Source organism: Panthera tigris, chromosome D1 (assembly GCF_018350195.1).
Source record: "Panthera tigris isolate Pti1 chromosome D1, P.tigris_Pti1_mat1.1, whole genome shotgun sequence".
Classification (NCBI taxonomy): Eukaryota; Metazoa; Chordata; class Mammalia; order Carnivora; family Felidae; genus Panthera; species Panthera tigris.
This window is the reverse complement of record NC_056669.1, coordinates 94,453,966-94,467,746: the sequence shown is the minus strand read 5'-3', so window position 1 is coordinate 94,467,746 and position 13,781 is coordinate 94,453,966.

Here is a 13,781-nt window from a genome sequence, read left to right as displayed (position 1 = left end):
AAATCAGTGGAAGCTGCCTTGTCTGACCCTTATGGTCTTTTAAGATTAATGACCTCAGCTTTATTTGTACTTACCAAATCTTGTATTTGCAAACTCACTGGGAAACTCTGACTTAAAACCATACCATGAAAGGTTTCTAGGAAACACTTGAAAGTGATAGTGGTACTGACAGTTTGATAGTAGATCACATTGCCCAGGAAGGCTATCGCTTGATTTTATTCCAGGGCTTTCTTTGAGTACATCATTTTGAACGAGGACTAGTAAAGGAAAAGTCAGTTTTGACTCCAGAATTTCTTTTTGAGGTATCGAGGTTGTAGATTAAAAAAAAAAAGTTTTAACATGCCCTTATTAATCTTCATGTGGAATCCGGATTTTCTGGCCTTTGGAATGGTTTTCAAAAGAGCAAATAATAAATGTATAATCTGAGTCTAAAGGGTCATTAGATGGCATATGAGCCTGGCTGGTCTTAGAACTATATGCAACCATTTCTCTTCCTTGGTCTGGACTTTCTCATCTACAGAAGAAATGAAATCCCCCTTCCCTTATGGTACATTATGGTACTAATAACTACAGTGTTTGTTTGTGGTTTATGGAATGCTTATTATATATCATGTTCAGTGATATCTGTACATAGCTCTTATCCATATGATTGCCAAGGAAGAATGAAGGTGCAGAAGCAATAATGCATCTTTGGGTATTAGGAGGGCCAAATGAGCTATCTATAATGAATCTAGAATATTGCCTAATACAGAATGGGCATTTAAGTGACCTCCTCTACTGCCATACTTCTGATAAATGACAGTGTAAAGAATTAATACTTTGTTTATCATGCAGATTTTTAAAAACTTAGATACCATTATTATATAATCCTCATAAATAGGAGTGGCTAATTATAAAAAAATTACAAATGATTTATTTAATCTTTAGTTTTCATCTATTCTTGGCATCTCATCTATTACTGGCATCTCTATATGTGTCAATAATGAGTAATAGGATAGCATACTACCCTAATCTTTGTGGTTATTTTTCACTTTTCAAAGTACTTTTACATATGTAATCTCATTTTATCCCCTCAGCAACCCTTTAAGATAGGTTGGCCAATAATTATTATGTTCATCTTATAGATGTGGAAACTAAAACCCTTGGCTGGTTAATGAAGAAAGAAGTTCTATTTATTGGGTTCTTAGAATATCTAGGGAATTTTAGTCTCTATTACAGTTCTTGCAATGAGTTTCCCCTTTTGCAGATACAAAATAAACTCATAATTTACATAACTAACTAAACTTATACAACTGGTGAGGACATTCCAATCTGGTAACTCAAACCCAGGGCTGTGTGGCTTCAGAGCTCTTCTTTACATACTGGCACTTGAAGTCTTATGATGAGTCAAGGGCACAGCCTGAACTGGGACCTTGGACTCTGGTCCCTTTTCCAAATGGAAAAGCTAATCAATATTTTTTCACCAAAAAGTCTAGTTATAGTACATATTATAAAATTAACCATTAGAAAAAGAGTTGGAACTGTAATGGGATTTTTTTTTTAACACAGTGTTACAGTAAGGATGTTACTCAATGAACAGGCCTATTCCTTTTTCTTCAGTGAAAGGTTTAGATATATAATTTTAGTTATTTTCTATTCGCTTTCATCTATTTTTTGTTTCTTCTTATCAGGGTTCTGTTGTGTATTTGTGTATGTGCACAAATACATATGCACACCATATATATGTACAGTTAATTGGGCTCTATCTGAACAAAGAATTTCTATTTTGCATGCTGAGAGTTCTAGCTACAATAGATTATAAGGGATTAAGATGGTGATTACCTCTGCCTTCCATGTGGTAACTGAGACCATTAAAAAATCCCAGCCTCTGCAATGGACTCTGCAATCTCTCCTTATCTTAAAGGTTACTCATTAGCAACTTTAAACTTGCTGAGAAATTTACTTCAATAATACCACTTGGTTCAGAGCTCCATAGATTAAGTTTACATTTGTAAAGATCACTTTCCTTTGATCTAAACACTGTCATAGTCTTGTATTATGGGACAGGGTTAATCAGATCACACCGTTAGTTATATATATGATATATATGATATATGACATATATATATATATGATATACACACATATATGTATATATATGTATATATGTATATATATGTATATCATATATGCACATATTATATATATATATATGTGTATATATATATATATATATATATCAAAGTCTCTTAAATCATATGGCACATGCAGAATGTATTTTAAAAGTTCTAGAAAAGCTAAATTGCTCTGAGATTAGAAACTGGAATAAACACTATTAATGAGAACTTCTCCCATGCTATAAAGAAGTGTTCCTTAAACACGGGCACACACATGATGAAAAGAGCTAAAAGTCACAACACTGTAGTTAGGAACGATCTTAGAAGCCTGCTTTATATGGGAGTGGGTTCAAAAAATACTTTTGCCTTTGGAAATTAGAGTATCATTGTGTCCCATGGGAACAATTTTTGTAGAATCATGGAGCTGAAGGCTGAATCCCATGTGCTGAGAAGGATCAGTAGAAGTAAAAGTAGAGCTGGATGCTACATTATACTTTGAAAGTATTGAATAGGGAAGACTGGCAGCTTGTAGGAGAATTAGGGTTGACAGAAGGACCTTGAATGCATTAGAAGATAAATATGCTAACTCTTGAATAGACTGGCATTATTTATTGAATGGAATGTTTTCAGTATGGGTATTTGCTTATTTACTGATTAGTCTAAATAAACTACTGAATACTTTTAAAATGCCATGCCTTTCCAACTCCATCCCTTCCTCCTCCTTTCCTCTCTCCCTCCCTCTTTTCTTCCTTCCTTCCTTGTTTCCTACCTTATCGCCCTCCCCTTCTTTCATTAATAATATTGTTGAGCACCTACCATGTCCCTGCAGGGTGTTAGTCTGATAGTACATGATGAAGAAAACATAAGTCGTGTCCTCAGTGAGTAGAGAAACTGCAACAGAGCCATGACCTCTCAACCTAACATCACCTGTCTAAAGAAGAGGCCAGGAAAGGGAAGCATGACATGTTGTTAGTTAGTTCACTTGGTTCCACATGATCACTGGTCATTTCAAAATGCTTCAAGCCATGTCTTTAATAACCTATTTCATAATGTTGCTGGGATAAGTATCGGGTTTGGACTTTCCAAATCCACAATGGGGTGGGAGAGTGGATTTCCTCACCAGTAATCTGACATCTTTTCAATTTGCTGTGAATTTTCAGAGATTTCAGACTATAACTCTTTGAATGTATTTGGGTTTTAGTATTTTTTGTCTAGTTCATTCTGGCCCAGAGACTCTTACTGTCTTTTCATTTATCTTACCCTTTATTTCTCAATTCAATTCAAAGATCAGTCTCTACAAAACAAAAACAAAAACTGAAAGCAAAATAACAATAGTGTAATAATTGGGCTGTTTTTGCTATTTAAAAAAAATGCTTTCAAAGTTTCAGAAAGATTGCAAAAGTAGTTCAAAAACTTTTTTTCTGAACCATTTGAGAGGAAGTTGCCCCCATGATGCCTCAACACCCTTTACTACTTTAGTGTGTAATTACTACAAGCAAGGACTTTCTCTTATCTAGCCTTAGTGCAATTATCAAAATCAGGAAATTGACATGAATAATTACTACCTCCTGATCCACAGAACTCATTCAAGTTTGCCAGTTATCCCAATAATGCTCTTAGGATCCATTCCCAAACCATGTGTTTTATTTATTTGTCATAATTCTTTGATAGTCTCTTTTAATTTGGAAAATAATCTTTAGTTTTCTTTTTCTTAGCTTTAATAACCTTGATATTTAAAAAAATTACAAGCCAGTTATTTTGTATTTTTCTGTTTGATTTTTTTCTGATGCTTCCTCATGATTTTTAAATTTAATTAATTTTTTTATTTTTAAATGTTTATATATTATATATATAAACATATATATACATATATATAACATATACATATATGTTTATATATATATATATGGTCAAGTTAGCTAACATACAATGTATACATACAGTGTGCTCTTGGTTTTGGGGTGTATTCATTGCTTCTGTACAGTACCCAGTGCTCATCCCAACAAGTGCCCTCCTCAGTGCCCATTTCCCCACTCCCCTATCCCACCATCAACCCTCAGTTTGTTCTCTGCATTCAAGAGTCTCTTATGGTTTGCCTCCCTCTCTGTTTGAAACTATTTTTCTCCCTTCCCTTCCCCCATGGTCCTCTGTTAAGTTTCTCAAGTTCCACATATGAGTGAAAATATGGTATCTGTCTATCTCTGACTTATTTCACTTAGCCTAATACCCTCCAGTTCCGTCCACGTAGCTGCCAAAGGCAGGATTTCATTATTTCTCATTGCTAAGTAGTATTCCATTGTATATATAAACCACATCTTTATCCATTTATCAGTTGATGGACATTTGGGCTCTTTCCATAATTTGGCTATGATTGTGGTCATGCAATTTTGGCATGGATATCAATGTGATTTTTTTCACTACATCCTATCTGGTTGCATACAATTTCAGTTTGTCTGGTTATAAGTGATACTAACTTTGATCACTTCCCTATTCTAAAGTGACTCTTCCCTTTGCGTTAGTATTTTTGGAAGGTACTATGAGACTATGTAAATATCCAAATTTTACCCATAAGTCATAGCATCTATTGGTGTTTTTGGCTAAATTATTACCATGTTGGTTGCCAAATGATGGTTTTTAAGTGTCATTCCTGAAAAATTTATTAGTTGCCATTCCACTGTAAATAAATAATTTCTTCCCTCAATCTTTAATTTGCTTACCTACATCAGTTTTGGCCCACATACTTCCATTTTATTTGATTGGTTATCATTTGCTGTTACTGTTACCAAAAAGCTTGGCATTATTCTTCAGTTTTTTTTCTTTCCCTCGCACCCCATAATCTAAACTATCATTTAGACCTGATGGAGGTATCTTCAAATCACTTGTAGAATCTGTTGACATTTTTCATTTTTGTCACTACCAAGGTAATTTAAACTATCTTTATCTTCTGATTTATTTTAGTGACCTCTTGACTTGGTCCACTTACCACAGCCTCACAGCCCCCCTGCAGTGAGTGTTTTGTGCAGCCATAGAAATGAAAATCTCTCTCCAAAATGGAAGTCAGGTCATGTCACTCACTTTCTTGCTTGAAATCACCTAGTGGCTTCCCATGCCTTTGGAATACATTTCAAATTCGTTATTTTGGACAGTTCCATAAGAGCTAGCTCTACCTGGCTCTCAAACTTTATTTCATTTATTTCTACCCTATACTTACCATGCTCCAGCTGTTTATGGTATTAAACTGTTGCTAATACATGCCCAGTTTACTCCCTAGACTTTGTATTTGCTGATTACTCTTCTTCTTGTGATTTGTTTCTCTTCCTATTCAGGTATCAGTTGAAACTTTACTCATCAGAAAGGTCTGTCTTGACCATCTATATTGAAATAGGTCCTCTTACTAGATTGTGACACACTGCATTTTCTGGTATCCCCTATTGCCATATCCCCTATTGCTATAACACTAAAGTGTCTGGCACAGAGCAGGTGTGAAATAAACATTTGTTGAACTTCTTTTATGTTGTCCATTACCATTACACCACCTTCCTCGAGTAGATGAGTAGTTATTATATTATTTATTTAAGTATATATACATATTAATGCAAAATAAATAATAAATATAAAATTACTGTCTTTTGTCTTCAGCGTTTTTAATAGGCTCATATTTTTGAAAGCCATGTACAAAGATAACAGGATGGTCTTTATTATTAATAGTGCCAAAATATTGACATAAAGTTTTATGTGTAAGACTAAAGCATATATATGTTATAGGTAGGACAATAAAAAGTTCAAGGAAAATTCTTGGGCTTTGACTTGAGCAAGTGACACTTTATGTGATCATCACCAGAAGCACTGTGTAGTTCTGAGATTATCAAAGAGTTCCCTGTACATCCATAACTACTGCAGAGCAAGATGTTCATTTTATATATTCTCTCATCTGAGAAATTCTTCCTTTTGAGGGTTTCTGACCATAGGATCAGATATTTTTGCTTTGAAACTTTAGAAATCTGCCTTCCTAAATTATAGGAAATATCTGATAATATCATGTTTTCTATTTCTTTGTTGGTTGGATAATTTAACTTATAAAATTGCATAATGACCTATTATCTTCCTGAATTCCTGTGATTTATAAATCATCAATGGTTTCCCTAAAATCCAATCCAGATAGTTTTATTACCTCCTTTGATTTCCAAAAATGGAATGCCCAACAAGGAAGAGAAACATTTATCAAGGCATTGCTTCTAGAAGAATGAGACTTGCAGGTGTCAAGAGAATTGATTTTTTTCAATGTATTTTATACATTTGTAAACTGTGTCTATTGGTAAGGCCTCTGTAATCAGAAATGTATACAGATTATGCTATAAAAATTATTTTCTAATTCTTTCTTAGTTAACAAACTTTGTAAATTGGTGGGAATCCCAGATATGTGCCATGGCTTTGTAGGTTTGAGTTTTCTGAACTAGCAACACATTAGTGGCTTTGCTCAATTACTATTAGGTTGTGCATTCATTGTGTATAGATTTTGCTAAATTTCCTTTCATTTATAGTGTTTCAAAAAAATTTTTTGGCATGCATTCCTGGATTCATGAACCATTCCATTCTATGAGATTTCTTACTAACTAGATGTCTTATTTTATATGAACTATGCTAGGCGCGTAAATTAATAGGGTAACCTATTTTATAAAAGCATTAGGCTTTTTTCCTATTGTGCATGCTGGGAAGAATATAACTTCACTTCTTAAGTGAATTTTACAATTTTTTTAATGTTTATTTATTTTTGAGAGAGACAGAGACAGAGTGTGAGTGGGTTAGGGGCAGAGAGAGAGGGAGACACAGAATCCAAAGCAGGATCCAGGCTCCAAGCTGTCGGCACCAGAGCCCAACACAGGGCTCGAACTCGCGAGCTGTGAGATCATGACCTGAGCCGAAGTCGGAGGCTCAACCGACTGAGCCACCCAGGCGCCCCAGTCTTAAGTGAATTTTAAAGTGATATATTGACATAAGTGCATAGCAGCCTCTGAATTAGAATAACAAAATATAGGGGCGCCTGGGTGGCTCAGTCGGTTGAGCCTCTGACTTCGGCTCAGGTCATGATCTCACGGTTCGTGGGATCGAGACCCGCATTGGGCTCTGTGCTCAAAGCATAGAGCCTGGAGCCTGCTTCGAATTCTGTGTCTCCCTTTCTCTCTGCTCCTCCCCCACTCATGCTCTGTCTCTCTCTCTCTCCTCCAAAAAATAAATAAAAAACATTAAAAAAAAATTTAAAAAACCCACAAAATATAGCTAAGGGAAATTTTGGAAAGACTTGGGCTATTGGGTAAAGAATAGATTGTGGTGGGGCACAAGAGGGGAAAGAAGCCAGTTAGGAGGCTATCTTTGCAGTGATCTTGGTGAAAGATGGTGGTGGCTTGAACTAGGATAATAGTCATGGAGTAGAGAATAGTGCGAAGTTTCACAATATGCTTTTGAAGTGCTACCAGTAGGTCTTCTTCACAGATTGAATGTAGGTGCTAGGGAAGAAGAGAACACACTTACAGACATTGTTAAAAGTCATCTGCAAACCAAAACAGATGCATTTTTTCTCTTCTGAATATCATTCTGAATGGAACTGCCATTTTGCTCAGACATTTTATTTAGACATATAATCAAGCATTTTTAATAGGCAGGTCTCTTGGACAAGTAGGAGGCCAATGAATATTCTGAAATTGCACACAAAATTTTAAATTTATTCATGTGCTTTTCCTAGGAAGAAAGTCACAGCTTTCATCTCAAAGAAATCTTTGAACAAAAACAAGATAAAAATGTCTATTAGTCCATTATCACACAAAATGCAGTATAACAAACAACAACAAAATTCGGTGGCTTAAATCACCATAATTTGTTCTCTCGCACATGCTTGTGTGCCAGCCAGAGTCGTTCTACTGATGTCTTTTGGGGGCACCTATACTCTGCTCCAGATCGTGGGTTCAGGTCAGATCTGCTCCTTGTGCCAATAATCCTCTGGATCTGGTGACCCACCTGGGACATGCTTTCATGGTGGTGGCAGAGGTACAAGGGTGAAAGCCCACCCCTACGAGCACATTTCAAGCCTCCGCTTGTGTAGCATCTGCTAACTTTCCTTTGGTTAAAGCAAATTACATAAGAAATCCCAAAGACAAGGGTGGGGAAGATCACTGCACCTGTAAGTGGGAGGGACCACAAAATCATATGGCAAAGGGCCATGCAAAAGTCGCAAGGTAAACTCATATTTTGTTTGTTTCTTCCTGGTTTTTTGTTTCCCTTTCCAAACGTGTACTACTGAAAACGTCAGCTTGGCATTTTGTGGAGAATGAATATACCAGTTTCTCCCATTCTTGAAGCACCTCCTGCCTGGGCTTTGTACTTGAAATCTTTTTCAACTAAAGTCCCGATCTTTGGATGTGCCTTGATGGGGACGTATGTGACATCCTGAAAGTTTATCTTTCTAAATGAGCTTAACTCAATGTGCAACCCCAGGACTTAGTAATATGAAAGGTTTTTTTCCCTGCTTGACTTTATGCTTCATTCCGACAGTTTGTATTCATATATGAAAGAAATAAAAATTCAACGAAACTAACACACACACACACACACACATACACATACACACACACAATCTGTAAAGAGACATTTTTACTCCTTGTGATACCACTTCAGTTAGGTATTCCCTGGAGCTATTAATAAAGGGTCTCAAAACTCAGAATATCTTCTATTTCCCTCAAAAATTCAACTTGTTCCAAAAAGGAAATATACTGTAACTTTTAAATGAAAATGCAAGCAATGAGATGATCTACATATAAAATCAGCAAATGTATGCTCCCGTCTGCCTTGTCCAACAGGATTAAAACTCATTTCTGGAATCGTAAACTCCCTGTAATCACATCCAACCAGACTTCCAATCAGAGCTCTTGGTTTCAGATGTATTTTTTAAAAAAAATCCTTTTATTCTCTAGGTCTTTCTTGAAGAATAAACTTTGCAGTTTCTTGAAAGTGTCTCCTGTGGTGTGCACATGCGGTTTTTAATCTTTTCCTCTCACCAGGGCAAAGATTGAAAGGATCTGTAATTAATGACTTGAAAAATATTAAGCTGGATTTAAAGAAAGAGACCCAAACAGCAAAAAAGCTCCACATAACCACATGTCTTCTTTAATTGAAAGAATGCTAGAGAATTCTGCAAAAATTGCTAATATACTAAGGCAGTTCCACATTAACCCATATAAAGGATATGGAGGCCTGTGTATTGGTATTTTACTGGCTCTCCCGACACTGGTTATAGAGGCAAAATAGTCTAAACATGATCAATAATTCATCTTGAGTGTTTAAGGTATGTTTTTATTTGGTGGCAGGGGGCTCACCTAGATGACCTCTTTGCATCCTTTCCAATTTAGACCAAACCAAGTTGACTTCATTAAATAGGATTCTCTTTCTCCTTCAAAGTTATCTGTGTTCAGGGAGAAAGGATGTAAGTCTATCTCTGCCTATCGATTTCTTTCCTTGTAGAATGTGTGAAGGAGAAACATCTTGCAAGAGCTTTCTTTGGCACAGGAATAAGTAGACAATCTAATTTTAAATGTGCCAAAACATAAAGGGATACATGTGAGTGTCTGGAGTCACAGTGGTTTCCATTTGAATCCTGACTCCATGGCCTACTCTGTGGCCTTGGGATAGTGGGTAAACTGGTTTAAGTTCAGTTTTCCTCAAAGATTTTTGTAGGGATTATGGGTAGTCCTCAGTCCAATTCCTGCACAAAGTAAGCACTTTAACACATTGTTTAATAAATTGCTGTCTCTACTGGCTTTGTTTAAAACTTCAGAAATTAGTGGTAGTATAGGCTATGAAAATGAGTGAAATATAGTTTCAATTTGTTGATTAAAAATAACTTTGAGTGTACTATGCACAAAGGCTCATTCTGCTTTTTGGGTGACTTGGAATATTGCTAATAAATGGCTTTCTAATGAAATGACATTCTCAGAGCAACTCGTCAATAACAGCTTGTGACCAGGGTCTAACCAAAATATGAAAATGGGGGCCACACCCTGACTTGAGGTGGGGGCCCTGCCAGGTGCACCACCACTTTTGCCCTGAGACTATTAACTTGAGTGTTAGCATTTTAAAGAGACTTCATGGGAGGCGGGGGGGGGGGGGGGGGTGTCTAGCCGCTAACCAGCCCCTTCCTAGCTGGGACCAGTTGGCAAGACTGTACCTAGTGACGTTTGTACAACTAAAGACTCTATTTTGTGCAACTTGAGTGTTAGCATTTTAAGGAGACTTCTTGGGGGGGGGGGGGGTCTAGCCGCTAACCAGCCCCTTCCTAGCTGGGACCGGTTGGCAAGACTGTACTTAGTGACGTTTGTACAACTAAAGACTCTATTTTGTGCTTTAAGAAGAATAAAACTGACTACATTTTTCCTCCAAAAAAGAAAAGAAAGGAAATGGAGTCCATACAGTCAAAAGGTGATCAGTTAGGTGAACTAGTTGTGTTTTAACTAGGTGAAAAGGAAATTAGAGGCATTCCCTTCTTTATCACTTATCTTTTGTTTACCTTTTATGTACTGGGCCCTATCCTCGGTGCAAGGAGGGAATCAAAGGAGAAAAGGCAAGGTCCCTGAGCAAGCAAAGCTCTGGCTTAATGTATGCTTATGCCCAAACTTAGTGCTCTGTGGTAATGTCTGAAAATGGACTCTCTCCTGGTAGGGGAGATTTGAGTGGGGGAGTAAGAAATGATGTTGATGATGTGGGTGGAAGCATCTGACGAAAGATTTCAAAGGACATCCTGATAAAATTGAGAAAAATTTAGCAGAAAAAATAAGAGAGAACCCTAATAGGGTCTTGATTGATTGTTTTTGGTAGGAAAAAAGTGGAAAGATGTAGATGGCATTGGAAAGTGCTTACGTTGGCAGCTATAAGTGCAATTGATTTTAGACAAGGGAGAGGATGGGGTTAAAAAGTTACATTTCTATAAAACCAGCTACATAATTCTATATCTGTTCTCTAGGGAATAGGATTATTCCCCATCTGTAGAGAATAAGAGAATTAGAGTGGAGGAGACCCAGAATGACCGCCAGCCTACCCAGTAGGTCACTATGGAAGCTGGTTCTGGTAATCTTGTTCACATGTTCCCCGCATCTGAACTTATTACTCAACATCTCTCTGTCCTTCAATTCTTAGTTTAGTCCCAAAGTGTTACAATAGGGAATGATGAGGATCCTACCTCTAGGAAGAGGTTGTCTGGTCAACTTACCTTCTTCTATGATAGTTCACAGTCAGGGTCCATCCGAGAGATGACATCCATGTGTCTCAGAAACTAAAAGTGATAGTGACTTTGCAGAAATAGAGATAGGGTGGGGCAAAAAAATGCTTTACTATTTTTCAGAGACGGGCTAGACTTGAGTTTTAATTTTAAAGTGGTATTTAGAATATTATATCACACAGTATTTATAACACCTCTCTTATGGATGAAATTGTGTCCTCACAAATTCACATGTTGAAGCTGTAACCCCAACATATATTTATGTGGAGATAGGGCCTTGAAGGAGGTGATTAAGGTTAAATGAGGTCCTAAGGGTGGGACTCTACTCCAGTGAAGACCGGTGGCTTTTGGGGCACCTGGGTGGCTCAGTTGGTTGGGTGACCAACTTTGGCTCAGGTTAGTGGGTTCGAGCCCCATGTCGGGCTCTGTGCTGACAGCTCAGAATCTGGAGCCTGTTTTGGATTCTGTGTCTCCCTCTCTCTCTGCCCCTCCCCAACTTGTGCTCTGTCTCTCTCTGTCTCTGTATCTGTCTGTCTCTCTCTCAAAAATAAACATTAAAAAAGAAAAAAAAGACTGGTGGTTTTTACATGATGAGAAAGACACCAGAGCTACAAATGCAGAGAGGGGCGGCCATGTGAGGACACAGCAAGAAGATAGCATCTGCAAGCCAAGGAGAGAGGCCTCAGGGAAAACCAAGCCTTCTGGCAGCTTGATCTTGAATTTCCAGCCTCCAGAACTGTGAGAAAATGAAGTTTCTGTCATTTAAGCCACTCGTCTGTTGTATTTTGTTATGGGAGCCCCTGCAGACTAATACCTTCTCTCTATGCAAAACATGACTATGGTATTTAAACATAATATTACAATGTCCATTTCACATTTTTCTTCAGTGAATAACCTCTATTGAGCAGGTACTGTGCGGTACATTATTTTATTTAAGTGGCACCATTTTGGTAGGTGATAGCTGTTCTTCTCACCTAACTTCAAATATCCAGGAAGCCTTGAAGTCAGGATCCAAGCCCAAGTCTCAGTTTATGAGTGTAATTATTTTTACATTATTCCATGGTATATTCCACCACGTGGAATCTAAAACTCACTGCATTTTTACTCATAACAATTATTGTGTGACCTCTGAAGATATAGACTTATCGCACTGTCCTTTTTATTCTCTTCTGTGAGTTCACACATTGAACTACAACCCCATAGCAACATTGATCAACTGAAAACAGAGCATCTGGTTTTGCTGTAGGCAACAAGCACATCACTTTCCACGAATACACGTATTATGAACTCATGGTTAGGAAAACCTTGTATCGTGTTTCAATTTAACGGCTATTACTTCTTGTTCAAAGGTCTTGCTGTGTGTTCCATTTTCCCTCCAAATGTCAGAGGGGAATGGGAAATTGAAGTGCCATAAAACACTTGGAGCCTTCATTTATTGCAGATTAATTAGAGAATCAAAGAAGAGTAAGGAGCAGGTCTTATGTTTCAATCCCTGGGGAACTAGTGTGTAGCAGAATGAACCAAATAGATGCTAGGTATTGAGATTTTTTTCATGTGCAGGGTTCATAGGAATAGGACTGATGAGTGTGAAATTTATTGTATTGCTTATATTGTAGCTTAGGATAATGTAAAAACAGGGATTTGTTCACTACATCCGCAACCTCTAGAATGAGGATTTTATGAAACTCTCCGAATGATGTGCTGCCAGTTTGGGAGTTAAAACATCAGAGAAACAGCCTCATTATAATGACTGAGAATTTTTGTCTAAAAGATACCCCTCATTTCCAGATGATCCACATTTCAGTTGACCCAGTCCCTGACTACAGGATTGTGGCCTTCCTGTTAATACTGTTTCCATTTCTTCTCTCTTTTTTTTTCCTTCCTCTCTTTACTCAACACAACAATGACAGGGTGTCTGTAACAAGAGGTATACATTGACAGTAAGAGGGGAGATATTTCTTCATATTGTTGCCTTTCTCAGCCATTGGATCATAACTAAAAAAACCTGGGGTCCCATTTCTAAGTGAAGAGACCAAATGCATTACATGTGGAATTGCTTCTGTACCACTGAACCTTTTACACAATTAGCAATGCACAGATACCTTCCTAATGAACTTGGAACTTCTTAGCTTCCTGTTTATTTGGAAAGCTTAGCCTGTGCTACATGAGGAGTTGGAATCAGAGACTCCCAGACACTGATTCTTTGGCGGCCTTAAAGGAAACATTTGGAGAGATGGCAGGAGGGGTGTCTGATGTTAAGGGACGTGCCAGAAAGGGTGGGTTACAAAATCCTCTAGGTCTATCATCATTTGCCTTTGTGCTGTGCCTGCTGTGAGATTAGGTGGACATTCCAGCAACTTGTTTTCGGTCCAGAGTGTGTTTTTTTCTCTGTTCTATCTCCATGGATGTGATAGTTGGGAACC